The sequence below is a fragment of the Canis aureus genome, unplaced genomic scaffold, assembly GCF_053574225.1.
Source record: "Canis aureus isolate CA01 unplaced genomic scaffold, VMU_Caureus_v.1.0 ptg000216l_RagTag, whole genome shotgun sequence".
Taxonomy (NCBI): Eukaryota; Metazoa; Chordata; class Mammalia; order Carnivora; family Canidae; genus Canis; species Canis aureus.
In genome coordinates, this window is record NW_027554486.1 from 102,986 (window position 1) to 120,254 (window position 17,269).

Below are 17,269 nucleotides of genomic sequence, written 5' to 3' on the forward strand. Positions count from 1 at the left end.
TGAAACAGATACCTCATTTATTTTTGTTTAGCCTACTGAATTTTAAAAATTTCTTTAATAGATTTTTTGCGTGTGTTTTAAATGGAAAAATAGCATGTTTGCATTTTGTATTCACGTATTTTTATGAAGCTAAATTGATTTACTTTTGGCTTCTGTGCCCTGTATAAAGTGCTGAGGTAGTGGGTCTGAATGAAATAACAGTACAAATCCAAAGATGTGCTTTTTCTTTTGGACCAAACTAGTTCCTTCTCATGTGGTTTCATCTTCAGAGGTGGCCAAGTCTTTCTTGGAGGAAAATGCTTCACTTCCCCGCTCAGGTAGCGCCTGGGGAGCTCAAGTCTCATTGACTTTTCCTCCTTAACACTGACTCAATGTCACATAGGCAATGGGTCTGCTATCATTTATGCAGAAACCTGTTTGACATTTCCTTACCTGGGATGAAACCCTATAAATTATAACTCACTTCTTCTTCCTCCTCCTCTTCCTCCTCCTTTTTTTATAGTCTTCGTTTCTATTTCAATTCCAGTTAGTTAATATACAGTGTAATACGTGTTTCAGGAGTAGAATTTAGTGGTTCATCACTTACACACAATACCCCATGCTCTTAATAACAAGTGCCCCCTTTAATACCCATCACCTATTTAACCCATCCCCACCTACCCACCTCCTTCCAGCAACCCTCAGTTTGTTCTTCATAGTTAACATTCATTTTTATGGTTTCCCTCTCTTTCCCCCCATGTTCATGTGTATTCTTTCTTAAGTTCCACATATAAGTGAAATCATAGTATTTGTCTTTATCTGACTTATTTCACTTAGCATAATAGGTTCTAGCTCCACCCATGCTGCTGCAGATAGCAAGATTTCACTCTATTTGATAGCTGAGTAATATTTTATATATATAATTATATATATATTGCTGCTTCTTTATCCATTCATCTGTCAATGGACATTAAGGCTCTTTCCATAGTTTGGCTATTGTGGATGTTGCTGCTATAAACATTAGGGTGCATGTATCCCTTTGAATCAGTATTTTGTACACTTTCAGTAAATACCTGCTAGTGTAACTGGTGGGTCATAGGGTAGTTCTATTTTTAACTTCTTGAGGAACCTTTATACTGTTTTACAGAGTGGCTGCACCAGTTTGTATTCCCACCAACATTGTAAAAGGGTTTCCCTTTCCCCACACCTGTTGTTTCCTGTCTTGTTAATTTAAGCCATTCTGACATGTGAGGTACTATCTCATCATGGTTTTGATTTGTATTTCCCTGATGACGAGTGATGGTGAGGATCTTCTCATGTGTCTATTAATCATCTATATTTATTCTTTGGAAAAGTGTCTATTCGTGCCCTCTGCCCGTTTCTTAACTGGATTATTTATTTTTTGGGTGTTGAATTTGATAAATCATTTGCAGATTTGATACGAACCCTTTGTCAGATACGTCATTTACAAACATCTTCCCCCATTCTATAGGGTGCCTTTTAGTTTTGTTGACTGGTTCCTTCACTGTGCAGACACTTTTTATCCTGATGAAGTGTCAATTGTTCAGTTTTGATTTTGTTTCCCTTGCCTCCAGAGACCTGTCCACTAAGAAGTTGCTAAGACCAAGGTCAGTGAGTTTTCTGTCTGTGTTCTTCTCTAGGATTTTAATGGTTTCCTGTCTCACATTTATTTTTTTATAAATTTATTTTTTTATTGGTGTTCAATTTGCCAGCATATCGAATAACACCCAGTGCTCATCCCGTCAAGTGCCCACCTCAGTGCCTGTCACCTGTCTCACATTTAGATCTTTCATCCATTTGAACTTATTTTTGTGTATGGTGTAAGAAAGTGGTTCAGTTCCATTCTTTTGCATGCAGCTGTCCAGTTCCCTCAACACCATTTGTTGAAGAGACCGTCTTTCTCCCATTGGATATTCTTTCCTGCTTTGTTGAAGATAAGTTGACTATCAAGTTGTGGGTCAATTTCGGAGTTCTCTATTCTGGTCCACTGTCTGTTTTTGTGCCAGTACCATACTGTCTTGATGATCACAGCTTTGTAATACAGCTTGAATTCTGGAATCCCAATGCCTCCAGCTTTGCTTTTCTTTTTCAAGATCGTTTTGTCTATTCAGGGTCCTTTGTGGTTCCATAGGAATTTTAGGGTTATTTGTTCCAGCTCTGTGAAACATGCTGGTGATATTTTGATAGGGATTGCACTAAATGTGTAAATTACTGTGGATAGCATAAACATTTTAACAATGTTTGTTTTTACACTCCTTGAGCATGGAATGTTTTTCCATTTCTTTGTGTCCTCTTCAATTTCTTTCATAAGTGTTCTGTAGTTTTCAGAATGCTGATGATCCCTAGGAATCTTATGTTCTTTCGGAGGCCCCTGACCTCATGGAATCTCTCTCCTGAGATGCAGATGCTGCTCTCTAGCCCCATATTCTTACCCACAGAATATAGTGATCAATTGGCTGCCACACCCATGAATGACTGCCGTGCTCTCTTGGAGGTATGACTGTTGCTTATTCCAGAAGAGAATGAAGTTCAGGGAAAGAGTAGCAAAACAGGGAAATAATCAGTAGAAAAATGAAAGGAAAATTGGGGAAAGAAATGGGAAGGTAATGGGCATAGATGAGAAGGATGCAGAGAAGAAAAAGAATAATGGGTTATACCTATTAAGTATATACTGTGTATTGACACTGTGCCAACCACTTCATACGGGAGCAATAGTTGAAAAGTTTTTCTCAATGCCTAAAGTCATTTACTCTATAACCCTTTGCTATGGGTTGAATTGTGTTCTGCCAAAATTAATATGTTGGAGTTCTAGTCTTCAATACCTCAGAACTTTACTGTATTTGGAGACATAGCCTTTTAGGATGAGGTCACTATAGTGGGCCCTAATCCAATCAGACTGATATCCTTATAATAGATGATTGGGACACAGACACTGCCTTAGTCCATCTGAACTGTTACAACCAGATAACACACAACCGATGGCTTATAAACAATGGAAATTTATTTCTCACAGTTCTGGAGCCTGGAAGACCAAGACCAAGCTCCAGACTTGGACCAGCAGACTCAATGTCTGTTAAGGATTCTCTTCCAGGTTCATAGACAGCCATCTCATTGTGTCCTCACACAGTGGAAGGGGCAAGGGAGCTCTGTGGAGCCTCTTCTATAAGGGCACTGATGCTATTCATGAGGGTGGCAAGCTTTGAAAGTCCCCACTATCCAATACCATTGCTTGGGAGTAGGGTGCACAAACATCCAATATATAGCAGACACATGTAGAGGAAGGATCATGTGAAGACACAGGGAGAAGACAGCCCAAGAGAGAGACCTCAGAAGACAACAGTGTTGAGGGCACCCTGGTCTCAAACTTCCAGCTTCCAAAACTGAGAAAAGTAATTTTTTATTGCTTAAGCCACCTTGTTCATGTTACTTTGTTGTGGTAGTCCAAGCTGACTGATGTGTCCAGGACTTGGTTATTGGTTGAGAGGCAGGATGGCACAGAGAATAAAGTCCCAGATTGTAAATTGACAATTTGGGTTAGAGTCTCCATCCTGTTGCCACTTTTTCTTTGTAAAACGTATGTGGTGGTAACAGCAACACCAGCCCACTTGAGCTGATGTGACCTCCTTGGAGTTGAATCAGCACAGGATTTCCCATTATTACCCTAAGGGTTTCCTTATCAAAGGTCTCCTGTGTAGGCTCTATTTTGATTTACTGCCTTTCTGGGGACTTTGCTGTTTAACCATTTTTTAGCCTACCATTTCCCCAGTGGGAACTTCACTTTCATACACACTCCTTCCTCAAGCCCTGTCTCAGTTTACCACCTTTGTGTACCAGTTTTGACTCTACCTCCTTTTTCCTCCCTGAATTTTCCTGCCCCTCTGATTATTTGTGCTTAGAATTCCATGCAGTTACATGCAATCCTTTCATCATTCTCTGTGTATTAGCTCCTTATCCCTGAGGGAGAACCCTGTGTCTTTTACAGTTTCCATCACTGTGCTGAGCACACAGTGAGAATATGCATAAAACGAGTCCTGGACATATAAACTCTGCACGCTGCCTGCTCAAAAGCCCAGGGAAGAGAAAATGGAGACATAGTCCCAAGGAGAAAGCCACAGTCTATGTAGCTTTCAGGCTCAGATAAGCTTATAGAGTGCGAGGGCCCCAGCACGATACAGACAACAGATTGCTTCCCAGAAGGTCATCATTACGTGTGAGGTATTCTTTTCTTTTATGCAACTTACTGCACCCTGTAGGAAACTGAATTTGGAGAATCAAGAGATCCATATGAGCAGGTATCACGGTGTCCATTGTGTTCAGCACCATGAGGACATCATAGTTTGGATCCTGTAAGGGTTATTCCTGACCCCTGCTTCCTCATGGCATCACATGAAGAATGGTTGTGACTGCCCCTGACTTGTGGGACACAGCCTGAGATGCTATCTAATATTTCCTTACTTATTACTTGGGTTGAAGAAAGAATCCATTAGATGAATGAATAAGATTTTTTTTAAATATATTTAATTTATTTTTTTATTCATGAGAGACACAGAAAGAGAGAGAGAGAGAGGCAGAGACACAGGCAGAGGTAAAAGCAGGCTCCATGCAGGGATCCTGATGTAGGACTAGATCCCAGGATTCCAGGATCACTCCCTGTGCCAAACGCAGGTGCCAACCACTGAGCCACCCAGAGACCCCCCTTCAATAAGATTTTTTTTAACCTGAGTTACTAATAAAGATTACAAACATACTTAAGGAAATATCAGCAACTTAATTCTGCAATGTCTGGAGAATGTTGGGGAGGGGAGACATCAGAGGACTCCAACTTTTTCAGGTTTGTAGAATTATGAGCTTGGAAGTGTGCAAACTTCAAAGCAAGACTTTGAGCAAGAAGGGACCAGTCAAGATTGATGAGGTGATGAACATCAGTGGGGATCTCCATTGCTTTGTTCTGTACAGTTGGTACGGATTTTTATGTTATTCAATATACTTATATTCCTCAAGTTGAGGACAGTTTCAGTAGCACAACCCATGGCAAAAATCATAAATATTGGACTATCTGCCAAAAGAAAAATCCAAGAGTTAGTCTTCTCTCTTATCTTGTGTCCCCTCTTCACCCACGTCCTATCCTATCTGCCTCCCTTGGGGAAGAAAAGGGTACACAGAATGCCCCAGAATTCCCCTCTGCCTTCTGTGAAAGAAGCAAGAACCACAGCTCCATCTCTGTCCAGGGACCAAGCCTTAGTTCCCTTTGGGCCCGACATCTCAGTTTAGGATGAATCCCAAAGGGCCCCTGCTGTGTCAGATGCATAGCTGAGATTGGAGTCTGTACCTTCTGACGAGGCGAGAGATAGTTGGAAGAGAGGAAAAAGCCTGAGGTCAGAACTCATGTATTCACCTAAACAGCCCCTTGGTACCTGTTGTTTTCTATCTGAATGGCATCTGTGCATCTTATTACAAGTCCATACTTTTCTCCTCCTCAGGAAAATGGCAAGTCCTTCTGCAGATTTCAGAATCATATCATGCTTATTCATGGGGTTTGGGTAATAGCAATAATGGTAGTGATGAAAAAAACCAGAACTGAGGTATCACCCTCTTTGTTGAAGAGGGTGATGGCCAATGACCCAAGTTCCCATTCGAGGAGATCATGATATGACATGTTCCCAAGTGTCAGACTTTCCTGTGGAAAGCAGTTGTGTTCTCTTCATCTTCCCTCTCCTCTCCTCGTCCTCTCCTCTCCCCCTTCTCTCTTCTGACAGATGGCTCCCTCCAAACTTTGGAGAGTGAACTAGGACTTGGCCCTGTATCAGCCTTTGCTGTACATAGTAGTTAGTCTCTAGGATGGCCTGCGATCTCTTAGTATTCATGTCCTTGTATACTCTTCTCCCATGTTGTATCAGAGTTGATCTGTGCAACCAACAGGATACAACAGAAGTGAAGAAATGTTCCTTCTGATATTTGATTACTTTGAAACTGTAGTATCTCCTTCCTCCCTCCCTCTTCTCCTCCTCTTCTCCCTCTGTCATCATTTGCCCTGAGAAATGCCAGTTAGTGCTCTTCCTCCCTCCCTCCATCTCTCTTATCTCTCTTCTCTCTTCTCTTCTCTTCTCTCTATCTCTCTCTCTCTCTCTCTCATCACTTGCTGTGGGGGAATACATTATAAGGACATCCAGGCAGCCCACACAGAGACCCATGTAGAGAAGAACCAAGCCTGACAACTACATGGGTGATCTTGGAAGCAGGTCTTCCTGGTGACAGGCCCTGCTGACAGCTAGATTACAACTTCATGAGAAACTCAGCCAGAAGCACTTAGCTAGGCCACTTCCAAACTCCTGACCCTCAGATGCCATGAAATAATAAATGCTCATTGTTTTAAACTGCCAAGTTTTGGAGTAATGATTACACAGCAAAGATAACTAGCACAGATATATCCTTTGAGAAAATGAACACCAAGAATCCTGTGGAAATAGTTGTACCTATGCCAATAACTTCCACACGCTTTGTCTCTGTACCAGTGCAGGCAAGAAGAACTGGGTCGCAGGAAACATCATACACGTTGTAGCAGGCAGGACACTTAATGCCATTGGGTACTGAGGATTCCTGAGGCACTGAATGAAGAAAGAAAATTTTCATCTCAAAGAGTAAGCCATAAAAGGAGCTCAGAGAATTTATTATCCCCCAACCAAGATCATGCTTATTCCATGATTCCTCCACCCAAAATCAAAATTATTTAAAACTAGGATGGCATGGAGGGTGTGTGTGTGTGGAGGGGAGTAGGTATTAAGTGGAAAGATAGAGGATCTTATAGGAATTTGGTTTATTTGCTTCTTTCATGAATTGATCCTTTGCCCTGGCTGGAGAAAAATGCTTAGATGCCAGAAGGTAACTTGTGGTCTTAAAAAATACTGGTAAGAAATTTTATCATTTCAAGTTTCACATCTAAGTCTTTAATACATTTTTAGCTTATTTCTGTGAATGGCATAAAAAAGTGGTCTGGTTTCATGCTTTTGTATACATGTAGCTGCCCAGTTTTCCCAGCACATTTTTGGGAGAGACTGCCTTTTCCCCCATGTATATTCTTCTCTCCTTTGCCATAGATAAATTGACCATACAAGCATGGGTTTATTTCTGCATTCTCTCTTCTGTTCCATTGATCTATGTGTCTGTTTTTGTGCCAGTACCATACTGTTTTGATCACTACAGCTCTATAGTGTATCTTGAAATCTGGGATTGTGATACTTTGAGCTTTATTCCCTCAGGATTGCTTTGGCTACTCAGTCTTTTGTGGTACAAATTTTACTTTTATTTTCTCTAGTTCTGTAAAAAATACTGTTGTATTTTGATAGGAATTGCATATCTGTAGATTGCTTGGGTAGTATGGACATTTTAACAATACTCGTTCTTCCAGTCCATAACCAAACATTGGAAGTAATTTCACATCATCTGTAGACACATTTTTCTTTATATATCTCCTTTAGCAAAGGAAATAAAACAAAAATAAACTACTGAGACTACACCAAAATAAAAAGCTTTTGCATAGCAAAGAAAATCACCAACAAAATAAAAAGGCAACCTACTGAATGAAGAAAGATATTTGCAAATTATATATATCTTTTAAATATATAATTAAATATATAAATAATATATAACTTATAAAAAATAAAATATATAAATAATATAAACAATAATAAAAATTATATATAAATAATATTCTAAATATATAAAGAGCTTATACAACTCAATACCAAAAAAGCCCCACGAATAATCCAATTAAAAAATGGGCATGGGACCTGAATAGACATTTTTCCAAGAAAGATATATAGATGGCCAACGGACACATAAAAAAAGATGCTCAACATCACTAATCATCAGGAAAATGCAAGTTCAGACTATAATGAGATATAACTTTATGCCTGTCAGAATGGCTAAAATAAAAAACATAGGAAATAACAATTATTTGTGAGGGTGCAGAGAAAATGGAATCTTTGTGTGCTGTTGGTAGGAATGCAAATTGGGGATAGCCACTGTGGAAAACAGTATGGAGGTTCCTCAAAAAAATAAAAATGGAAATTCCATATGATCCCATAATTTCATTACTGGGGTATTTACCCAAAGAAAATGAAAAACACTAATTTGAAAAGATATATGCACCCCTATGTTTATTGTAGAATTATTTGCAATAGCTGATATATGAAAAAACAACCCGGGTGTCCATGGACTGAAGAATGGATAAAGAACACGTGATATGTATGTGTGTGTGTGTGTGTATGAATAAATAAATTTATTTATTCATTAGAGACACAGAGAAAGAGAGGCAGAGATATAGGCAGAGGGAGAAGCAGGCTCCCTTCAGGGAGCCCAGTATGGGACTCAATCCTGGGACCCCAGGATCACAACCTGAGCCAAAATCAGATGCTTAAGCACTGAGCCACCCAGGCGTGTCTATACAAGAGGATATTACACAACCATAAAAACGGATGAGATCTTTCCATTTCAAATAACATGGATGGATTTAGAGCATAAATGCTAAGTGAAATAAGGCAGTCAAGGAAAAATAAATATCTATCATGTGATTTCACTCATATATAGAATTTTAAAAATGAAACAAATTAGCAAACAAAGGTTTTTAAAAAGGCAAACAAAAACCACTCTTAAATAGCATAAACTGATGGTTGCTAGCAGGTAGGTGGGTGGAAGATGGATTATATAGGTGAAAGAGATTAAGAGTACATTTATCTTGATGAGCCCCGAGCAATATATAGAATTGTTGAATCGCTGTATTGTACACCTGAAACTAATATAATACTGTATGTTAATTATACTTCAATAAAAAAATACTGTTGAGAGAGTTAAGAAATAAATAGGCAAGGACAAACACTTTTCAACTGGAATGGAAAAGCAAACAATTTAAACCTACAAACTCATACTTAGTGTAAATCCTGAGGACCCATCCCAGCCGCCCAGCTGCCATTCAGTCTTCCTTAAAAGAAGGGCTTGTGCCTATCCCTTCACAGGAAGGAAAGACAGTCAGTGAGGAAAATCAATAGGCAGCTCAGAAGCAGAGAGACAGGTCGTAGGAAGGTACTTAGAAGACAGACATAAGGGATCCCTGGGTGGTGCAGCGGTTTGGCGCCTGCCTTTGGCCCAGGGCGTAATCCTGGAGACCTGGGATCGAGTTCCACGTCGGGCTCCCGGTGCATGGAGCCTGCTTCTCCCTCTGCCTGAGCCTCTGCCTCTCTCTCTCTCTCTCTCTCTCTCTCTCTCTCTGTATGACTATCATAAATAAATAAATTTAAAAAAAATTTTAAAAAAAGACAGACATAAGACAATGGATTGGGATAAAGGATGGGAAGGGAGGGAGAGCAGAGATGTGTTGTTACTCACCTTGGAAGTCCCCTTGGTTATAGAGCTCATCTTGGCAGCACTGGTAGTTTTACCTGAATGTTTTATTATCTCCTAGTGTTGCTGAGAAGGTCCTTGGGACACACTTGCTTGAAGAACAACCTTCTCCTCAACATATTGTAAGAGCTTCCCTGTACAGAAGCAAACCCCAGAAGGAATTTCCCCTTTGAACCATAGAGAGAGCGATGCCCAAATGGGCTACCATTATTAAAGGATTCTGTGCTTCAAATCCTTTTGTCTTTAATCTTTCCACTTCTCAAGGAGCCCTTCTGCATTGGTCCATGGAATAAACCAGTGGAGGGATGGTTTGTTAGCACTTGTTAGAATGGGAGTGTCATACTTCAATGAGGTGATGCAGAACAAGGATTGTCCAGTCTTTTTACCAGTGTCTCCCACCCTGCCTCCTCCCACCACCCCACACCCCCAGTCCTATCTGGGTAGAATTCAACATAAGAAAGTAGGGTAAAATAGAAGATGCACAGGAAAGCTCCAGCTGGCACCAACATCAGCACTTGTCTGATCTAATCTCTGATTCCTCAGATGAAGAATCTGAGGCTCAGAGAAATGCAAAACTTGGCTAAAGTTGACTGAGAGGTGATGTGGGTCTCCTAATTTTGTCTCGTGCCTGTTGCCTCCACCACCAACTGCTCTCAACATCAGGAGAACCACAGAAAGCTAGCTCTATCTGTTGCTGCCCTACCTCCCCAGTTCTTAGAGGAATAGCCAAGGGCTTGCTCGTGAAAAGAAACAGGGTCTGAGAGAATGTATTAGTATCTTCAGAGATTCACTGACACTCTGTTAGGGTAGAGTATACTTCCTTGTCTCACTGACAATAGACATGGTCATATGATTTGCTCTGAATACTAAAATGTGAGCAGAAATGTGTATTCTATGTTCCAGCAGAAGCTAGGGTATACTTGGAGTATGGTTCTCTCTATCTCTCTTCATTTTTTTATTGTGGTACAATGCATATAAGGTAAAAAAATACTATCTTAAAAATTTTTAAAGATTTTACTTATTTATTCATGAGACACACACACACACACACACACAGAGAGACAGGCAGAGATACAGGCAGAGGGAGAAGCAGGCTCCATGCAGGGAGTCCAATGTGGGGCTTGATACTGGGACTTCAGGATTATGCCCTGAGCCAAAGGCAGATGCTCAACAGCTGAGCCACCCAGGCGTCCCTATATTAAACATTTTTAATTGCACAGTTCAGTGGTGTTAATCTCCATGCTCTTTCTTCCCTCCACCATGACACCCAGCAATTCTTTAGAAAACATCTTCTCCATCAACTTGAGTCCCAGGTTAATATGATTTAGAGTAGACATGCGGCTGACCCAGATGGTGTGAGCAAGAAATAAATCTTTAATTTTGTAGCTTCTGACACCTTGGAGTCACTTGGTATAGCAGCGGTACTTAGCCTCTTAGTACTTAGCAGTACTTAGCCTGGCTGATACCAGGATAACACATGGCTGTCATCTCTAACTTGCTGTCCACCCTGCTGGCTAAAGACCATGAAGTTTCCATGCAATAGCATCTGACTTACAACTAAGTAGAAGAAAGTGTTTCTAGCTTCTAAAATCTCAAGGTGAAGGATGCAGACCGAGAATAAAAACATCTGAAAGCAAGGGCAAATGTATACAACTGAACATGTGCTTTCATTGGCACAGGGCATGCTCAAATGGCCTGATCTTCTGCCTTGTTGAGAATGGATTTTCCTCGGATGTGAGTCTTTGAAACAGGGTGTCACAGCCAACTTTCTCATTCTAAAGAGAAAGATAGAAATGAAGAGAAGCCAGGGCAGAGGGAAACATTAGTTCTTCAGTCACTGACTATCATTTCAGGCAGGGAATTTTTATTACTGTCTACCCCTAAAAACACGTAGGAAGACACAGACCAAAGAGATGTGATGGTGTCAAGTTGTCCACCCCCAGCCTGGGGCCACCCAATGCTTGCACAATCCCTGGTAGCCTGCCACCCAAGAGTACAGGTTCTTTGAGTGACCAAGCCCTCTGGTCACTGGGCCTGACAAGGGACAGATGGTGTTTGTACTTCTTCCAAGGATAGACTATGTCATGCTTAGGCGGAGGAGGAAATAAAAGCTTCATAAACACACTCAAGCCCTCTTTATGGTATTCACTTATATACCTGGCAGATGTCCAACTCATCAAAATTCCACCCTTTTCTGAACATGTCAAATGGCCAAAGTTAGGTCGAAGTTTGAGAAGGCAGAGAAGGGTCTGGAAGTGATAGAATTGGGTTGAGCACAGGCAGTGTTCATGGTGGAACCCACCCTGGAGAAAGACAACCAGTTACTCATTTCCCCCTCAATTTCTGGCCCTTGATGTACTCACCAATATCTATCATATCCCTTCTAAGAACCTGGGCCTAAGGGAAGTATAAAAGCTTACAGTTTTTTTTTTTTTTTTTTTACCTGGATTCTGGAGCCAGAGTGCCTAGGCTCAAAGCACCTAGAACAATGCTAGCATGACTAGATTTGAATAAAGTTTAGCTATAGCTGCTGCTATAATGCTCTCACTCGTCACTTTTCATAGAGCTCGTAATTCAAGAGCACAGATAGGCAGCATTTTTCTGAACCTGAGGCTTGGAAGATAAATGGGATTCAGGTAAGATTCACGTAAGCCTGTGAAAATCCCACTCCCTGAGGCCTAGAGGGAAAATGAAGAGGCAGTTGTCATGTGGAGAAACCACCAATACCAAGAATGAGGGTCCCAACCCTGAATCCCAGATTTTTGGTTATTTCAAGAGGTGGGGATGGAACTCCTCAAAAGCCAGTCTGGAGAGCTAAGAGTAAGGTGTCATCCTGAGGCCCACCACTGTTCATCTGAGACGTGGGCAAGTCAGAGTAAGGATGTACCGGCAGGTGGCCTGATAACAAGAAGTAGGGCTGCAGGTCCTGATGTGCAGGGCATTGTGCACAACATTGTGATGCTCAGACAATCTTGCCAGTAAACCAGGGGAGGTAAAGGTTATGTGCAGGTCTGGGTGGGATTCTTGGCCCAGCATAGGGATGCTTCCCTGAGACCACTGCTCAGTGAGAATCAAGACTCTACATCCAGCTGCCATGGGATCATGAAAGGAAATGACTATAAGAGAGAAAATGTCACCCTAACTACTTCTTACTACCAGCTTAAAGCACTCTTCCCCACTCACTAATTCACAGGACCAGAAGGTATTTTCTAACCCCATACGAACATGTAATGGGCAGAACATATAAGGGTGAATGAAAAAGAGTTAGGATGAAGATATGGAAGTTTTCCAGTTAACAAAATAAGCCTAGAAGTCAAAAACTAGAAAGTTTCATGTGAGGGCTATGAATGAAAGTTTGGACAGGGTGGTGTGTGTGTGAAGGTGTGCAGCAGGGAGGCATCTTGGGTTCAAATTATGAAGGTAACTGTCTTGGTTTCTTAGGACTACCATAACAGAGTGCCACCAACCAGGTAGCTTAAACAACAAAAATGTGTACTCTCACAGTTGTGGCATCTAAAAGTCTGAACATGGAGCCAGCAGGGTTGGCTCCTTCAGGAGGCTGTGGAGAAGATACTGTCCCATGCCTTTGTCCTGGCTTCTGGTGGCTGCAACAATCTTTGTCACCCCTTGGCTTATAGACACATCACTCTGATCTCTGCCTCCATCTTCACATGGAGTTCCCTTGTGTGTCTCCCTCCTCTTTTTATAGGGATAGGGACACTAGCCGTATTAGGTTGGGGCCCACATTATTTCAGTATGACCTCATTTAACTGATAACATCAGCAATGACCCTATTTCCAAATAAGATCATATTCTCAGGTATCCAGGGCTTAGGCTTCAATATATCTCTTTTGGAGGTGCAATCAAAGTCATAACAGGAACAGAAGCCCTTGGATTCCCCCCTCTCAATGCCCCATTCCTTCTACCTGGGTCCCTCTAACTTTGTCCTTTCATGTGTCCATCCAAGTGGCTAGCACTGCTCTCCTCAGGGACACTCTTTACTGTCTGAAAGCGGTCCATCTGAGAGTGGAAATTGGGACAGCCACTATGGAAAACAGTAGGAAGGGTCCTCAAGAAACTATAAATAGATGCACTTCTGGATATATAACTTAATGAAACAAAATCACCACCCTGAATATGTCTACACCCCATATTCATCACAGCATTATTCACCATAGCTAACCAATGGTAACAACCTAAGTATCTATCAACAAATGAATGGATGAAGGAATACTATTTGGCCATAAAGAAAATCTTGCCATTTATGACAACATGGATAGACATTGGAGGAATTATGCTAGGTGAAATAAGTCAGAGAATGACGAACACTTATAATCTCACTTACATAATAATTGATAGAAACAGAATAGATTGGTGCTTACCAGAGATAGAGGGAGAGTGTGGGGGCATACCCCTTAGTTTTGTGATCTTGGGGCTAAATTTATCTTTTTCTTTGAAAAACTTGTCATGCCCTGTCTTCCATTTTAAGTACCATCTTTATGGATAATGGTCATTACAAAGAATACATGTTTGTTGCAAAAAAACCCTCAGAATGTAGAAGTATAGAATAAAAAGTGGAAGTTACCTGCCTTCTGGTGGCTTCTACATCCTGTGATTGTTTTCTGAGTGAGGATGTTCCAGGGTGTAGTCTTCCTGAGGCAACAACTGTTCCTGTAAACTGTAGTGAGGTAGTTTAAGGAAGTGGGTTTATGGATGAACATAAGATTCATCCCTAACTGGGTTCAAATTCCTACCCCTTCTGTTACTAGCTCTTCCAAAGTGGATGTTATTTCAGCTTTCCATGCCCCTCTTTATCTTTAAGCTACAAGATGATCATGGTAGTAGTCCCTATATCATGGAGTTGCTGTGAGAATTAAGTGATTTCACAAACATGGTAATTCTTGGCTACTTTTATTATTGTTTTGTATCTTCCTGCCTACTGGAGGTCTTTGAGCCAAGGAATAATGAGATGGTACAAGTTCAAGAATGTAAATTAACCAACAAAAAGCCCAATAAGGATAATAGCACTGTCTCTGAGGTGTGGATGGAAAACGTAAAAACAATTTTAAAAATTAATTTTTCCAGCTTTATTGACATATAAATGACATGTAATATTGCATAAATGTAAAGAATATAACAGTTTAAAAATATTTTTATTTAAATTCCAGTAAACAGTGTACTGCATATTAATTTGAAATATATATATATACTGTGAAATTACTACAATAAATTTAATTAACATCCACACCTCACATGGTTACAAATTCTTTTTCTTGTGATGTGAACTTTTAAGATTTACATTCTTATCAACTTTCAAATATATAATATTGTTAACTATAGTCACCGTGCTGTGCACTATATCCCCAGACCATTTCATAGGTTGCCTTTTAGTTTTGTTGATGATTCCTACACTGTGCAGAAGCATTTTGTTTTGATACAGTCCGAATAGTTTTACTAGTTTCAGAGGCAGAGCTTAGTGATTCATCAGTTGCATATAACATCCAGTGCTCATTACATCATGTGCCTGCCTTAATGTCCATCACCCATTTACCTCATCCCCTCACTCCCCTCCCCTCCAGCAACCCTGTTTGTTTCCTAGTGTTAAGAGTCTCCCATGGTTTGCCTCCCTCTCAATTTTCATCTTATTTTTCCTTCCTTTCCCCTATGTTCATCTGTCTTATTTCTTAAATTTTACGTATGTGTGAAATATTATGGTATCTGTCTTTCTCTGACTGACTTACTTCACTTAGCATCATACCCTCTAGTTCTAGTCACATCACTGCAAATGGCAAGATTTCATTCTTTTTGATGGTTGGGTAATATTCCATATTATATCCATATATATTGCTTCTCCATTCATCTCTCAATGGGCATCTTGGCTCTTTCCATATTTTGGCTGTTGTACGCACTGCTGCTATAAACATTGGACTGCTTGAGCTACTTTGAATAACTATATTTGTATCCTTTAGATAAATACCTAATAGTACAATTACTGCGTGGTAGGATGGTTTTATTTTTCAGTTTTTGAGGAACTTCCATTCTGTTTTCCACAGAGGCTGCAAAAGTCTGCATTCTCACCAACAGTGTAAAAGGGTTCCCTTTCTCCACATCCTTGCTAACATCAGTTGTTTCCTGTCTTGTTAATTTTAGCCATTCTGACTGGTGTGAGGTGGCATCTCATTTTGGCTTTGATCTGTATTTCCCTGATGACAAGTCACGTGGAACATTTTCTCATGTGTCTGTTGGCCATGTGTATGTCTTATTTGGACAAACGTCTGTTCATGTCTTCTGTCCATTTCTCAACTGAATTTTTTGCTTGAGTTTGATAAGTTCTTTATCGATTTTGGATACTAGCCCTTGACCTGATAAGATCATTGCAAATATCTTCTCCCATTCCATAGTTGCCTTTTAGTTTTGTTGGTTTTTTCCTTTACTGTGCAAAAATTTTTATCCTGATGAGGTTTCAATAGTTCACTTTTGCTTTTGCTTCCCTTGTCTCCAGAGACATGTCTAGAAAGAAGTTGCTGCGGCTGAGTTCAACAGATTGCTGCCTGTATGTATTCTCCACTAGGATTTTGATGGATTCCTGTCTCACATTTAGGTGTTTCGCCCATTTTGAGCTTATCTTTGTGTATGGTGTAAGAAAGTGGTCCAGTTTCATTCTTCTGCATGTGGCTGTATAATTTTCCTAACACCATTTGTTGAAAAAATGTCTTTTTCCACTGGATGTTCTTTCCTGGTTTGTCAAAGATTAGTTGACCGTAGAGTTGAGGGTCCATTTCTGGGTTCTCTATTCTGTCTCATCGATATATGTGTCTGTTTTGTATCAGAACCATACTGTCTTGATGATCAGAGCTTTGTAATACAGCTTGAAGTCCAGAATTTTGCTGCCTCCAGCTTTGGTTTTCTTTTTCAACATTACTTTGGTGATTTGAGGTCTTTTCTGGTTTCATACAAATTTTAGGGTTGTTTCATAGATCAATGGAACAGAATAGAGAATCCAGAAGTGGAACCTCAACTTTATAGCCAAATAGTATTCGACAAAGGAGGAAAGACTATCTATCCACTGGAAAAAAGACAGTCTCTTCAATAAATGGTGCTGGGAAAATTGGACATCCACGTGCAGAAGAATGAAACTAGACCACTCTCTTGCACCATCCACAAAGATAAACTCAAAATGGATGAAAGATCTTAATGTAAGACAAGATTCCATCAAAATCCTAGAGGAGAACACAGGCAACACCCTTTCTGAACTTGGCCACAGTAACTTCTTGCAAGATTAATCCATGAAGGCAAGAGAAACAAAAGCAAAAATGAATTATTGGGACTTCATCAAGATAAGAAGCTTTTGCACAGCAAAAGATACCATCAACAAAACTCAAAGACAACCTACAGAATGGGAGAGGATATTTGCAAATGACATATCAGATAAAGGGCTAGTTTCCAAGATCTATAAAGAACTTCTTAAACTCAACAGCAAAGAAACAATCCAATCATGAAATGGGCAAAAGACATGAAGAGAAATTTCACAGAGGAAGACATAGACGTGGCCAACAAGCACATGAGAAAATGCTCCGCTCACTTGCCATCAGGGAAATACAAATCAAAACCACCATGAGATCCCACCTCACACCAGTGAGAATGGGGAAAATTAACAAAGCAGGAAACCACAAATGTTGGAGAGGATGTGGAGAAAGGGGGACCCTCCTGCACTGTTGGTGGGAATGTGAACTGGTGCAGCAACTCTGGAAAACTGTGTGGAGGTTCCTCAAAGAGTTAAAAATAGATCTGCCCTATGGACCCAGCAATTGCACTGTTGGGGATTTACCCCAAAGATACAGATGCAATGAAATGCCGGGACACCTGCACCCCG

The 17,269-nt window shown here is 40.5% G+C and overlaps 1 long non-coding RNA gene across 6 annotated transcripts in view; it reads right to left on the reverse strand.

Moving 5' to 3' along the window:
* Positions 1 to 4,670: 4,670 nt before the first annotated feature.
* LOC144309859 (uncharacterized) overlaps positions 4,671 to 17,269 on the reverse strand; it is a 42,069-nt gene continuing 29,470 nt past the window's right edge. For 4 of the 6 annotated variants that reach the window (XR_013375747.1, XR_013375750.1, XR_013375749.1 and 1 more), the window contains exons 3-5: positions 13,982 to 14,074; positions 9,382 to 9,530; positions 6,347 to 6,605 (exon numbers count right to left, since the gene is read on the reverse strand). This is a non-coding gene — a long non-coding RNA (uncharacterized LOC144309859). Of the gene's footprint in view, positions 5,057 to 5,090; positions 5,905 to 6,346; positions 6,606 to 9,381; positions 9,531 to 13,981; positions 14,075 to 17,269 lie in introns of those variants that run through there. The other 2 variants (XR_013375751.1, XR_013375752.1) reach the window with 2 other exon arrangements.